The sequence below is a fragment of the Hydractinia symbiolongicarpus genome, chromosome 7, assembly GCF_029227915.1.
Source record: "Hydractinia symbiolongicarpus strain clone_291-10 chromosome 7, HSymV2.1, whole genome shotgun sequence".
Classification (NCBI taxonomy): domain Eukaryota; kingdom Metazoa; phylum Cnidaria; class Hydrozoa; order Anthoathecata; family Hydractiniidae; genus Hydractinia; species Hydractinia symbiolongicarpus.
In genome coordinates, this window is record NC_079881.1 from 19,389,497 (window position 1) to 19,402,033 (window position 12,537).

The 12,537-nt window shown below is 35.9% G+C and overlaps 1 long non-coding RNA gene across 1 annotated transcript; it reads left to right on the forward strand.

Moving 5' to 3' along the window:
* The first annotated feature begins 2,542 nt into the window (after nt 1-2,542).
* Nucleotides 2,543-12,316, forward strand: LOC130649442 (uncharacterized). The gene is made up of 2 exons (XR_008983050.1): nt 2,543-3,275; nt 11,532-12,316. It is a non-coding gene; the product is annotated as an uncharacterized LOC130649442 (long non-coding RNA).
* The last annotated feature ends 221 nt before the right edge of the window (nt 12,317-12,537 follow it).

Sequence of the window (12,537 nt, forward strand, 5' to 3'; positions counted from 1 at the left end):
TAACAAGACAGTAAGCTGTGATGATGAAACTGGTCTAATGACCCTTCCAGTTAAAATTGTAGAGGTTACACCCTATAAAGATCAAAACGCAGTACAAGATCTCCTTTTTTGCAAGGATAGTCTCCAGATTCAAGGTAATTGAATTAAACAACACCATCTACACAATACCATAGGTACAAACAACAGCTACACAAAAACAAACAACATATAAACAGAAGACAAACATTACGCAACATTGCAACAAAGAATTTACTATAAATAAATAAGTAAGAGCAGACAATCACCCATGCGCCAGGACTTGTGAATCTGGCAGTAGCTTTTCACGTGCTACGGGATCCCAAGTTGTCGCTTCTTACTAGCCGTTCGTGTTGGAACATCCGTTTGCGTCGGACCAGCTGTGGGTCAGGACCAGTCTGAAGTCAGTGGGGCAATCTTTGTGCATGCAATGTCACAGAAACAAAAACGATAAAAAGAAAACCCCTTATATAGCTTCTTCCTAATATCAGGTATAGCAGGATCGTTAACCCTGTAAACTAAGTGGGCCAACTTAGCCTCCCTACAGAACTGGGGTTATAATCAATATGTTAGAAATCTGTTAAGAAATACGTAAAACTTACTGATCAAAATAAGAAATAAATGTGTACAAACCGTTAAAACCATTAACCCGTTATCATAGAAAAATAGGAGAACACAGTGTAAAATTATCAAATGTAGTATTCTAGACTTAAACTTAACACAAACCCTGCCACTATTTGTTGACTTGTGTGGACACTACCCCCAACGTTTCATAGGTACTAGTGGAGCGCTACCAACCACTACAACATGAATTCTTTGAATACCAAGACTAATCCATAAATACCATGTATATGTTGATAAAGATCAAAATCAAAACAACAAGGTATTGATAAACATTACCATGTATTGACACTGCCATTGGTAATACACTTATGTAGAGCGCTACCAACTACATATCCTACAAACTAACGGAGAGCCACCAGCTGTTCCAATCATAAAATCAATACCGTGACATGCAGTTCAAGCCACCAACCAAGGGAAATAAATTTATTTGTTTTTACGTTTTACTATTTTTTATTTGTTTTAATTTTTATTATGACTACTACGTGACCAATCCAACAAAGAACACCAGCAGTTCTGAACCCTTTCACTGAACTAACTGGTGCACTAAGAATTTAAACGGATTCACCTTAACTAAGGTCCCTTTCGGATCATCAGCGGTGAATCAACTTCCCTCTCAAGTGACTTAACCTGGTAGTCATAACAAAAGTGTTTACTATTTTTATTTTTTTAATCACTCTGCAATAAAATTTCGCAGAAACGTTTAGAATTTTCCGCAAATCTGTGAAGAACACCATGTCGTCAGTAGATGTTTCCCTAAGTTTTTTGTAACATGGCCATCTTAGCACCTTGCTTACTCGCCCTTGGTTAAAGCTCTGTTCATCTTTTCAAATGTGTTGTCCTTTTTGTTTTTTTATATTTTTTTAATTAATTCCTTGTAAAAAGGGAGAATTGTGCTTTTAGAGGCATTTTCTCTAGAGGAGTACAACCTCTAGCTTATTTCCAAAGACCTAACATGTTGAGTTCGTCATTGCGGTGGCACCACCTCTTTGTAAATTATTTTCTCTCTAGCTAAAACATTGTTTGATGATCTTACAAAGTCTGCCATGTTTGAAGTTGTGCGACCGATTCAAAGTACTTCAGCACCAATTGAGGAGTAAAATATCTTTGATGGCATCTTACCACTTTTATGAGGCATCCTTACTATTGAAAATGGAAAGTCATCTCTTTTATCAAATAGACACAATGAAAATTCATATTGGTTAGGGTAATGTCTAGATCTAGGAATGATGCCTTGACACCACCATGCTCCTTTTTTTACTCAAGTTCAGGAGGGTAGATCTCGTGAAAATGCCTCTCAAACAAACCATCATTCTTTATAGCAATCAGATCATCAATAAATCTAAAGCTGTTGCCAAATTTTCTTGCTGCATTCAGATTCTCTTTCTTTAAGTCCCTTATCCACTGGCTTTTATAATAAAATAAAAAAGGGTTTCCCATGAATGGGGCAGAATCAGATCCCATAGGAATACCTAATACTAGCTGGAATATAGTATTTCCACATGTAAAAAGGCAATTACTCGGGGTAGTTACGGAATGTACGATAAATTTGTGGGATATTTCTGTTTAAAACGCGGGTATACCCGCGTTTTCTATTTTGTCGTTACACATTTGCCGTGTTTTTTTGATGTGTTGATACAATAAGGATGAGCCATTAAAAATCGTTTCCCTGTCGCAAGGAAGGAAGGACGGACGAAGGACACCATTTTGGATAAATTTTGGAGATACAAGAATCGAGAGAACAGATTGCTATTCTGTGCGATACAAAGTTTATGCTTTCATAGCAAAGACTCTTTGTTGCATTGAAAGGTTCTCTGTGCTTATTCACGTGGATATAGCCAGCTGTACACGATTTTTTGTCAGTAATCACAACACGAATGACGCGCAACAAGACAACAAGGTTTGATGTTTCATCCTCTTTTTTCGGGATTCTTCTCAGTTCATAATTGCCTGATTTGTGTTATCTCGGATTAATGTACAGAGCTGCTGCTGATATGAAGCTATGAGGGATTATGAATGTTTCAGATAGGTAAATTGAATGTTGAAAGGGTGTGTGTTTTTTACAAAAGAAAAAAAGACAAAATATACCTGAAGGATGTTTGTACTAGTCATAGTAAGTGGTATATGGAATATGTCAGCTGACTGATAAATCAAATAAATGTATAAGGGCTTTGCAAGTATTTATAAACATATTAACTCTCATGTTTACATTATCAAGTGTGGAAAAAATTCCCTTCAACTGTGGGAAATTCCTTGTGTCAAGTTATTTTTATAAGATTGAAATTAAGCACTGTGTATGGATTTTTCAGCTCAGCTATTATAAATGTTGAATAAAAGAAAACAATAAATTTGATGATGTATAGAAAAAAAACTATCCCTTTTTTAAAAACTTTTTTAAAAAGTTTATTGATTGTTTTTTATAACTAAAAAATTATAGTGCACCATATTGTAAATAAAAGACTCATGATTCTCACTCACTGCCTGTCAGTAGGAGCACACATGAACAAAAGGTTAAAGATAATTTACAAATATATAACTGCTATATTAAAATTTATCTGTGTTTAATATTTTCTTTCCATGAAAGTATTTTTATAATTCGTCATATAGTCTTGGTGACTTTTTAGCTGTTAGCTTCTCAGGTAGGTCGCCCTGTTTCTTTCACAAAGTTCTCTTCCCACTCTTTGATGAATTTTTTGAAAGCTTCATACTCTACTGCAACTGCTTTTTTTATTTTTTTGAACAAGTTATCACATATATTTTTAAAGTCTTGATATATTCGTTTTTTGTATATCATGTGATGCTTTTCAAATTCATCCAAATCCTTTGATTGACCAATCAAGTAAAACAAATGCTTCCCAATTGAGGTTGTATATTGATGTTTTTTGGATCAACGTGTTTTTTCAAAATTGGAGTGGCATGAATTTCTGCTTCATCTAGCTGCTGAATTTTGTTTTCATTGCTTCTGCCTGGTGTTTGAAAATGTACAGTGCCATTATTGGAACAAGAGGGTGTTTGATAATCCACAGTGTCGTCATTAGAACAAAAGGGAGTCGTAACAATTCGAGCACCAGACTACCTTCTTTCTCCCTGCCTATCTCCACAACATCTGGTTCATCTTATTGTTTTTCCTCCATTGGTAGTTTTAAAACGAAGTTACCTGTGGGAGATTCATATACAATATTTTCCAGAGTCATTAGATATCATAATACAGCAGTGATCATTTTGTCACTAGTTTTTATTGAACATTTCTATTATCGTTTTTCAGTACATTTGCAAAAAAAATTCTTGTAGTTTCAGATTTTTTACCATACTGTACCTTACATATTACAGCATTCAATATTATATTTGGATGAAAAGAAAATAGGAACATAAAATGTTACAAAAAATATAAATCAACAAATGGGGTATAATATTTAAATCAAATATGTCGATCTCATTTGCTGGTAATTTTACTTCGTCTCTGTCTTCAGCTTTTCACATGTTGTTTGCATGTTGTCATTTTTGAAGTTGGGTGAGACATGGACCAATCTGTTGGTAATCAGGGTCATCTTCTCCACCATGGAAAACATATTGGTCATTTTCCTCACCATATGCCTTCCCCATAGTATAAAAAAATCAGCTATCTTTTCCAGATAGTCTGCCAAATCCTTGTTTCATTTTCCTCACCATATGCCTTCCCCATAGTATAAAAAAATCAGCTATCTTTTCCAGATAGTCTGCCAAATCCTTGTTGAGATGTCTTTGCTGAAGCAAGTCCTTTTAGCTGTGTCTAAAAATTGGAAATATCGGTGTGATGTTTTTACCTATCCACATCAGTTAAAAAAAACTTTTTTATTTTGATTTTCATTTTCAACATTCATAAATTAAATAGTGACATGATTTTCAAATATGTGCTGAAAAATTGTGAATAAAAAAAAAAATATATATATATATATATATATTAACTGGAATGCTTTTACATATTTTAATCTCTGTAGTTTTCATTCACATATAATTATAATTGTGTATTACTGTATACATGAAGCTTTGAAAAATTTGAAAAAAGCTGTTATTTGTTAGCTGTTAACTAATAACAATATAATTTGTACCTATTGTTGCTCCAAATTCGGATATTTTTGATTGACAGCTTCAAAGTGTTAGTTTTGAAATATTTTCTGAAGCTTTCAACTGTTTCTCATCTTTCTTTCTCAGAATACAGTTATCTCTCATGGAATCAGGGGCACGTGATGATGTAGCCAAACTTATTAGTTTGGTTTGACTAATCACCTATTCCTCGTTTTTTGGTATGGAATGAACTTGGTGACACAATACTGGTTATTTCTGGAAGATGGACTGTCGATGGGTGGTAATAAATACCATATAGCTTCTGTACAGAGATGGCATGTATTTTCTTCCCAAGAACTGTGAGACAACACAAAGAGTGTTGAAAGCGTTATGTAATCTTACAATATATTTTGGTGATCTTTTTTCAGCTTTCATGTAAGCCAACCGCACTATTTCCATCAAAGTATGTAACAATTCTTCAACATTGATGTGACACTTCTCTTTCATGTTTTGATAGGTAATGATCACTGATAGGCGATAATCAGAACCACATATGGCATCTTTATTTTCAAAACAATATGCTAAAGAATGGCTGAATAACTTCTTCTCTCCCTCATCCAATACTTCCGGGAGAACATCCCATACATTTTTGATGTGACCTTTTGTGGTTCAACTGGTAAGACTTCGAATTTTGGTAAGTTTGTGGTTTGGAGGTCAGTCAATTCTTTACCAAAACACAATGCTGGTGCTCTTGATATTCCAGCCAAATCACGTTTCAATATTTTGGTACACTCATCTTTTGACACGAGTCGTTTCAAAGAAACCTTTAGAATACTTAAAGGTCACAGTGCTTAACCTATAAGTGCAATAGTTTGTCTGCACAAGAATTATTAGACAACAACAGCGGCGTGCCAAATTAAGGCAACACTTGTTACATCAATTCTATTTTACGATGTTTTTATGTGTTACCCTCAGCCATCTGTGCAAATGATTCTAATATGGCTATAGGTAAAACTTTTGTAAGTAATCTTCGCAAATTATCCTCCTCCATGGGTGCAGTAGGTCCATCTCCATTCCTTAATGCATTTAAGCCTGTATTTCTACTGCAAGAGGTAGCGCTTTTAATCCGTTCACCCAGCATCATTCGCTACAGATTCTTTAACATCTCATACCCGAGTTGTCTTTAGCGTTGTCTTCTTTGGTACATTATTCAACACTCTTGTGAAAATCTGTACTGCTTACAATAAAACTAGCATCTCTGAACAAAAAACTCCATTCCTTCAATTGCCCCTAAAATAGACTTTATAATCAAGTGCATGGTAAGTGGTTTCATTGCAACGACAGAGCAGTGATTTCTTGTTAAAAAAGCTTGTTAAATGGTGTACAACCTTACACCCTTTTTCTTCAAGAGCTATGTATATTGCGGCCATCAACACCATAAATTACGGTTTATGTCATCAAGGGGGTTTGACTATTTTAATTATTTTTATTTCAGTCTTGTCTTTGAAACGTGATGACTTCACTCATTACCACAGTCAAATAAAACAAAAAACAAAAAAATATGCCAGCAAGGAGTTTGACTGTACTGGCCTTATCTTTGGAGAGTGACGACTCCAATTATTACCCTAGTCACACAAGATTGTACTGCGTAGGACAGATGAAAAGTTTTACGGATGGAAGAAATGTCTACAATCCCAGACAAAATGTCATTTTTCCAGTGAAAATTCAGTGTACCCTCCTTCCCCCAATATCAGAGTGGATTTAGGCCTTGTTTTGTGCCCTGACGCATAGAAGCAACACTGATATGGGGAAGGGGGGGGGGGGTTGAGAGAAACAGTATTTTGTGAATTGCCACTATATTTTGTCTGGGATTGTCTGAGACAAGTTTAGACTTACAATTTTTCCGAGTTCAGTTTCGACTTAGATTTTTTCCAGCATTTGACTTGGTACTTTGTGAAGTGATATTTTGTGTTAATGATAACAACAAATGTTCTGAAAGGCAAAATATCTCTTCAATTTTGCAGGTGACACTCGGCTTGCGTACAGTTTCCCGTGCCTCCAGGGAAGAATTTGACGCATAAACTTCGCCTTGTGATAAAAATATACCGTTTTCTTTTTTTTTTTTACTATATACAAACAAATCCGATAAATAATCTCTCTATTAAAGTCTTATGTGCATATTAACGTACTAAAAACTGTATATACCAGTGCGAAACAGCTGCGTTTACATTTACACGTGTTGATTTAGCATGTTAATGTTGAACGGTAAATTTGAACGTTCGCTTCAACGTTTGTTTGTATTTTCTTGTTCAAATTCAGGACAAAAACATATGTAAACAAAGCGTTCCGTACTGGTGACTACATTAAAATTTCAGTTTGCTTCTAACAAAATGTTCTGACAAAACTTGTACTTTCAGATATAAAGCTATAAATAACAAAATGCAACAGCAACGCAACATCACCAAAAAGATTACGCCTGAAATGTCGACTTACTTTAAGGTACTTCATCAACAAAACGGAATGACGGGTGCAGAAATAAAAAAAATGTTTCCTCAATTTGCCTTCCGCAGCATACACCGACACATGAAACATGAGCTCGGTCGTGAAGACGCGACACAACAACACTGGAAGACCAAGGAAATTGACAATTCGCGATGAACGACCCGTACTTAGAACGATAACAAGACTTCGCGAGGAGCGGAATCAATTTTCATCAAAGCGCATTCAAGAAGAAGCGAACCTGGCACATGTATCAACAAGAACAGTACGTCGTTGCTTACGCAAACATGGATATAATTATCGTCAAGCTCGAAAGAAAGGTCTCGTCACGAAAACCGACAAGGTCAAGAGACTTGCATTTGCAAGAGAAATGCTTCCTGTGGGAACTGATTTTTGGAAATATGAAATTGCGTTTTATTTTGATGGGGTGAGTTTTGGTCACAAAAGCAATCCGCACGGAGAGGCTCGAGCAGCTGGCGCAATGACTTGGAGACTCGCAAAAGAAGGTCTTAGTCAAACCACAAAGGCAAGAAGGAAGGGAGTGGGGGCAAAATGGCTCAGATTTTTGTTGGAATATCTTACGATCGTGGTGTAGTTCTTTGTGAACAAATGAAAGACAAACTGACTGGAAAAACCTTTGCTGAATTTGTGAAAACGCATTTTCCAAAAACATTTACACGTACTGTCAATCCTCAATGCCATACATTTTTGCAAGATGGAGATCCGCGACAAGTTTCAAAGGCTGCGAAAGAGGCAATGGCTTCCATAAATTGCACGATGTTCGGGATTCCAGCACGTTCCCCGGATCTCAATCCTATAGAGAATGTTTTTCACCTTGTAAAGAAGCAGATTCGTGATGATGCCCTACGAATGCAACTGACACGAGAGAGTTACAAGCAATTTTGCCAAAGGGTAAAACGCACTATCGAAAACTTTTCTACCGACATTATAAACAGAACGATCGAGTCAATACCAAAGCGACTGAAACTTGTGGTTCAAGGAAAAGGCAACAGAACCAAGTATTAAATTACTTTTCATTTTTTTGTTGGGAGAAATGTTTTATATAGTGTGATTTTCCATTTGTAGGTTTAGGGTCACACGTCACCAATGCGTCACCAACAAGTCATCAACATGTCACCAATACATGCCCACCAAAATGACGCGTCACCACACGTCACCACTAATAATATAAAATATACTAATACTGTTATAATACTGTTTGGTGACATGTGGTGACATGTGTCTTTTTTGTTCTTTTCCTATATAACTACTGGTAACATGTTGGTGACTCGTTGGTGACATGTTGGTGACATGTGACAAAACAATTAGAAACTATTGCTATCATACTCAGAACCTAACAAAACAAGTTTTGCAAAGCAACTGGAACAGGGCTCCAACTGCTTCATTTCTTTAGCAGGAATTTGATGCGAGAATGAAAACATAGTCCATCGGGAGGACATCATGTCTGTCTCCTTCTCGTCGCGTTGATTATATTTTCCAATGTACTCTATCTGGGCCTTGCTGGTTGCAAAGAAAGGTATGGAGTTTGTCCAGACGATGCATAAATCCGTAGCATACTGGTTTTTGGGTCTCGGTAAATGCACCGTTTGACCCTCCAGTAGCAGCAAAAAATCGCTCCACGCTATTATTTGTGAAGACCACCTGAAATCATTTAGGTAAGCCACTTCACACTCGTCGAGCCCAACCCAGGCGTAGCGTCCAGTGGCAGGATTAACAAATGCGGTGAACATAATTTCAATAGGGTTCAGCAGAAATGACTTGCCACAATTAGTTGGTCCTACAAGCAAAATGTTGTTGCGTTTTTGACGACCCTTATTAAAACTTTCACGCAAAGCAGTAGCAAAAACTATAGCGTTGATGTGGTTTTTAAGCAGCACATCGCGAGCAGAAACGAGCCATTCACCTTTGCAGTTGGAATTGCACGGCGCAAATGCATGAGATTGTATTATTTCCAACCGTGACTTGTTCTCCCTCTCAATAATTTGAGGTGCTTCTTGCATTCGCCAAGTTGTTGCGAGAAGGTCTGCGAGAGCCTTAGGTGACTTGTTCAAAACGAAAGAATGTAGATCTTTTTCCCCGCTTTGATTTCTTAGAAGAGCAGCCTGTAGCAATTCTGAGTCCTTTCGAATGTTGTGTTTTACCATGAACTCGGAAACGTCCCTATTCGAAAAACGCTTTTTTGCTACAGGTGCTTCCACAGCTGCAGGGGTGCTGTCTCTATCGCTCGTGGTGTTTAATCGTTGTCGCTTTGCAACTGTCGAGTTCCGCCTCATGGCTTTTTTTGTCTTTGGTGAACCTATCGTGCTCAAGTCTGTGTGGTTTGGGCTGTGAAGTATGTCCGCCACTCGGGCGAGTTAAGGCGCGTCAAAAAATTTCATACCGCCCGCGATCCTCTGATCAGCGTCCTCAATGTTTTTGTCGACGTGTCGGAAAACATGTTGAATCCGGCTACCGGGACAGAGATTTATGAAATCAAATCAACGAAGATCTAAGCGAAGACTGGCTGGCTGGAAGTTTGAAAGAAGGATCTACTTATAAAAATTATGTACAGGTAATGGTTTGTATGTCAACTATATTTTCAAACCCCATAACTTCATCATATTTTTACAACGAAGAAGCTGTTTGTAATTTTCGTAATGGTTGACATATTTTTCGATCTCACTCAGTGAGGGTACTTTCTCATTTTTTGAAAAGAAATCCTTTTCCCAGGCATTGACTGCTTCTTCATAATACATCATTTTTTCTCTTACTTTATTTTGTAGAGCTGGAAGAATTTTTTGACATATTTTTCTTGAGCTTTCGTACTTCTCATTTTTGATAAGAATTTGATGTTTATCAAACAATTCCAACTGCTTTGAATAGCCATCACCAAGAACCCTGTATACTACTTTTGCCACCCTCGTTTTCAGCTGTGATCTTCTTTGGGTTGTGGGTTTGTTTTTCTGTTCGCATTGAAAATCTACTTCACTTGGAATTTCTTCTACACCGTCATGTACTTCTTCAACAACACTTTTCCTCTCTTCCAGCATCAAATCCATCTCTGGTGGTTCCTCTGGCACTTCTTCTTCTTCTTGTGAACTTTCTTCTTCATTTTGTTCGTGGTTTCAATTTTCAGATATTTCAACAGTATTTGATTTCGTCATATTTTCAACAAAAAAAAACTACGAAATTAAATATTATGAAATTAATATATGTTTTTAAGAAAATTGACAGTCTAGTAGATGATCTAATATTAATATTACCTTCTGACGTCTTTCTTCTTGACTAAGTATCTTGTGTGTATACACGTTTTCTAAATCTGCAAAATCTTTAGCGTTGCATCCACAAAGACAAGGAAAGTGTCCACCATGCAGATTTCCACTTTCGAATTGTATTTCCGGGTGATCCCCTAAAGTACGAATCAAATTATTGTATACCACTTTTATTTTACTTCTTGGAAAACTTTCTGGTAGACCTAAAAAGTGAATCTTTTTTTGGAGAAAAACATTTTTTAGTTAAAATAATAGTTTTGAACAATACAAAAAAATTAGTTATATAATCTTCTTGAGAAAGATTTGATTCACACAATTTCTTCAATTTAATTCACTGATTTTTTCAATTGTATATATGGAGTACATTTATACGAATCAAATTGTTGAGTATTCGAACTGTATACCATACCATGGAAAAAACGCAAAGTGTCTTGAACCTCTTCTATTACCAATGGCTCTGCCATCTCTTCAACATCTTTCAGTCTTTCCTCAATGTACGTTAACTTTTCAGCTGCTGTCATGACAATGACCTAGTATGTATATTGAAGGTGTCTCTACTATCTCTTGAATATCACAGGGATACCCATTCTTTTTTTGAAATTCTTCATCAGTATAAAATAATGCAGGGTCATAAAGTACTTTGATTGTCAATAACAAATGACCAGAGTTTAGTATGGATGCATGATCTGCCCAAATAATTATGTGACGTTTGTATACATCACGTTTATTGGTCCGGATTATCCCCTTCTTCAGATGTTTGGAGAATATCCTTTTTCGTACTAAGTGCAGAGGTATTTTGCGGCCATGGACTTGGAATTGTGTTGTTGTAATTTCTCCATTTTTTACTGTTAACCTTCGGTATTCTTTCGGTTTGATCAATGATCCCAGCAAATATTCACCGCTTTCCACCTTCTCCATCATTTCACTCTTCAGTTTGTCATACGGACGTGGAATTGAAACAGAAATCCCGCTTCCCCCTAAAAAATTAAAGTTTGTTTATTATATTTCATTTGTAAAGTGGTTCTTTCAGAAAAGTATTGAAAACTTCCTTTTTATGATGTATTTATAAATTTTGTTTAGATTCATTCACCTGGCATTTTATTGTACTTCCGTCGACACTTCGTTGGATTGAACAGCGGATTTTCAAATTGTGATAAATCAACATCATTCTGTTCAAGATATTCTCTGACTATCATGTTACCCAAAGGACCTGTTATACCACGTTCTCGAGCAAGATGAGAGAGATTCATCTGAAATATAATACATGAGTGTGAGCAAATTTTGGTATATACATCTTATTTTGCTTGCTTGTAGAAACTTTTGCGAGAGAAACTATTTTGTTTTGTTATGAGTTTTGACAATTGAGAAGTTGAGGTATTTCAATTATATACGTACTTTTTCACCAGCCTTCATATTTTCTACTTCATCTAATAGACCTTTTTTGTCAAATTCAACCTTTGAAGGGTCAGGTGAATGTCGTTTTCGTTTTCCGTGAGATACGTTTTCATCATCAGGTGAAGAGAATTTTTCTAAAAGTTAATTGTTTATTTTTTTAAAAAAATTGAGAAATTGATTTTGTGAAACAAAGTGAAAAGAACATGACACAATTGAATTACTGGATATTTTATCAGGAGAAGTTTTTACTGCATGTGGCCGTTGTCAAAAATGATCAAAAAAATTTCTCCTAATAAATTAGCCAAAACAGGTTCTTATACCTTTCAAAGTTCTGGCCACAGCAGATGACTTTTTTTCAAAGTGCATGCTTGCTCTGCTTTTCATATAACAAGCTTTTGACTGACGTGTACCAAATACAGTTTTAACATCAAGACTTTTTTTTGCCATGATGTTTCAATTGCATTTTTTTATATTTTGATGCATTTTTCTCATTTTTTGTTTTTTCTCTGTGGCACTTTCTTTCTCTTTTAAATTGGTGTCTGGAAGTTTCGTTAATATTTTGGTGAATGGTGTGTCAAAAATTTCATCCCATTGATTGTTGATGTTTTGCAAAATAGATCCAGCAGCTTCTTTTATTTCATGGATAGAGTGTTTATTTTTGGGAGTTAAGTTTGTAATATTTTGTAATGGT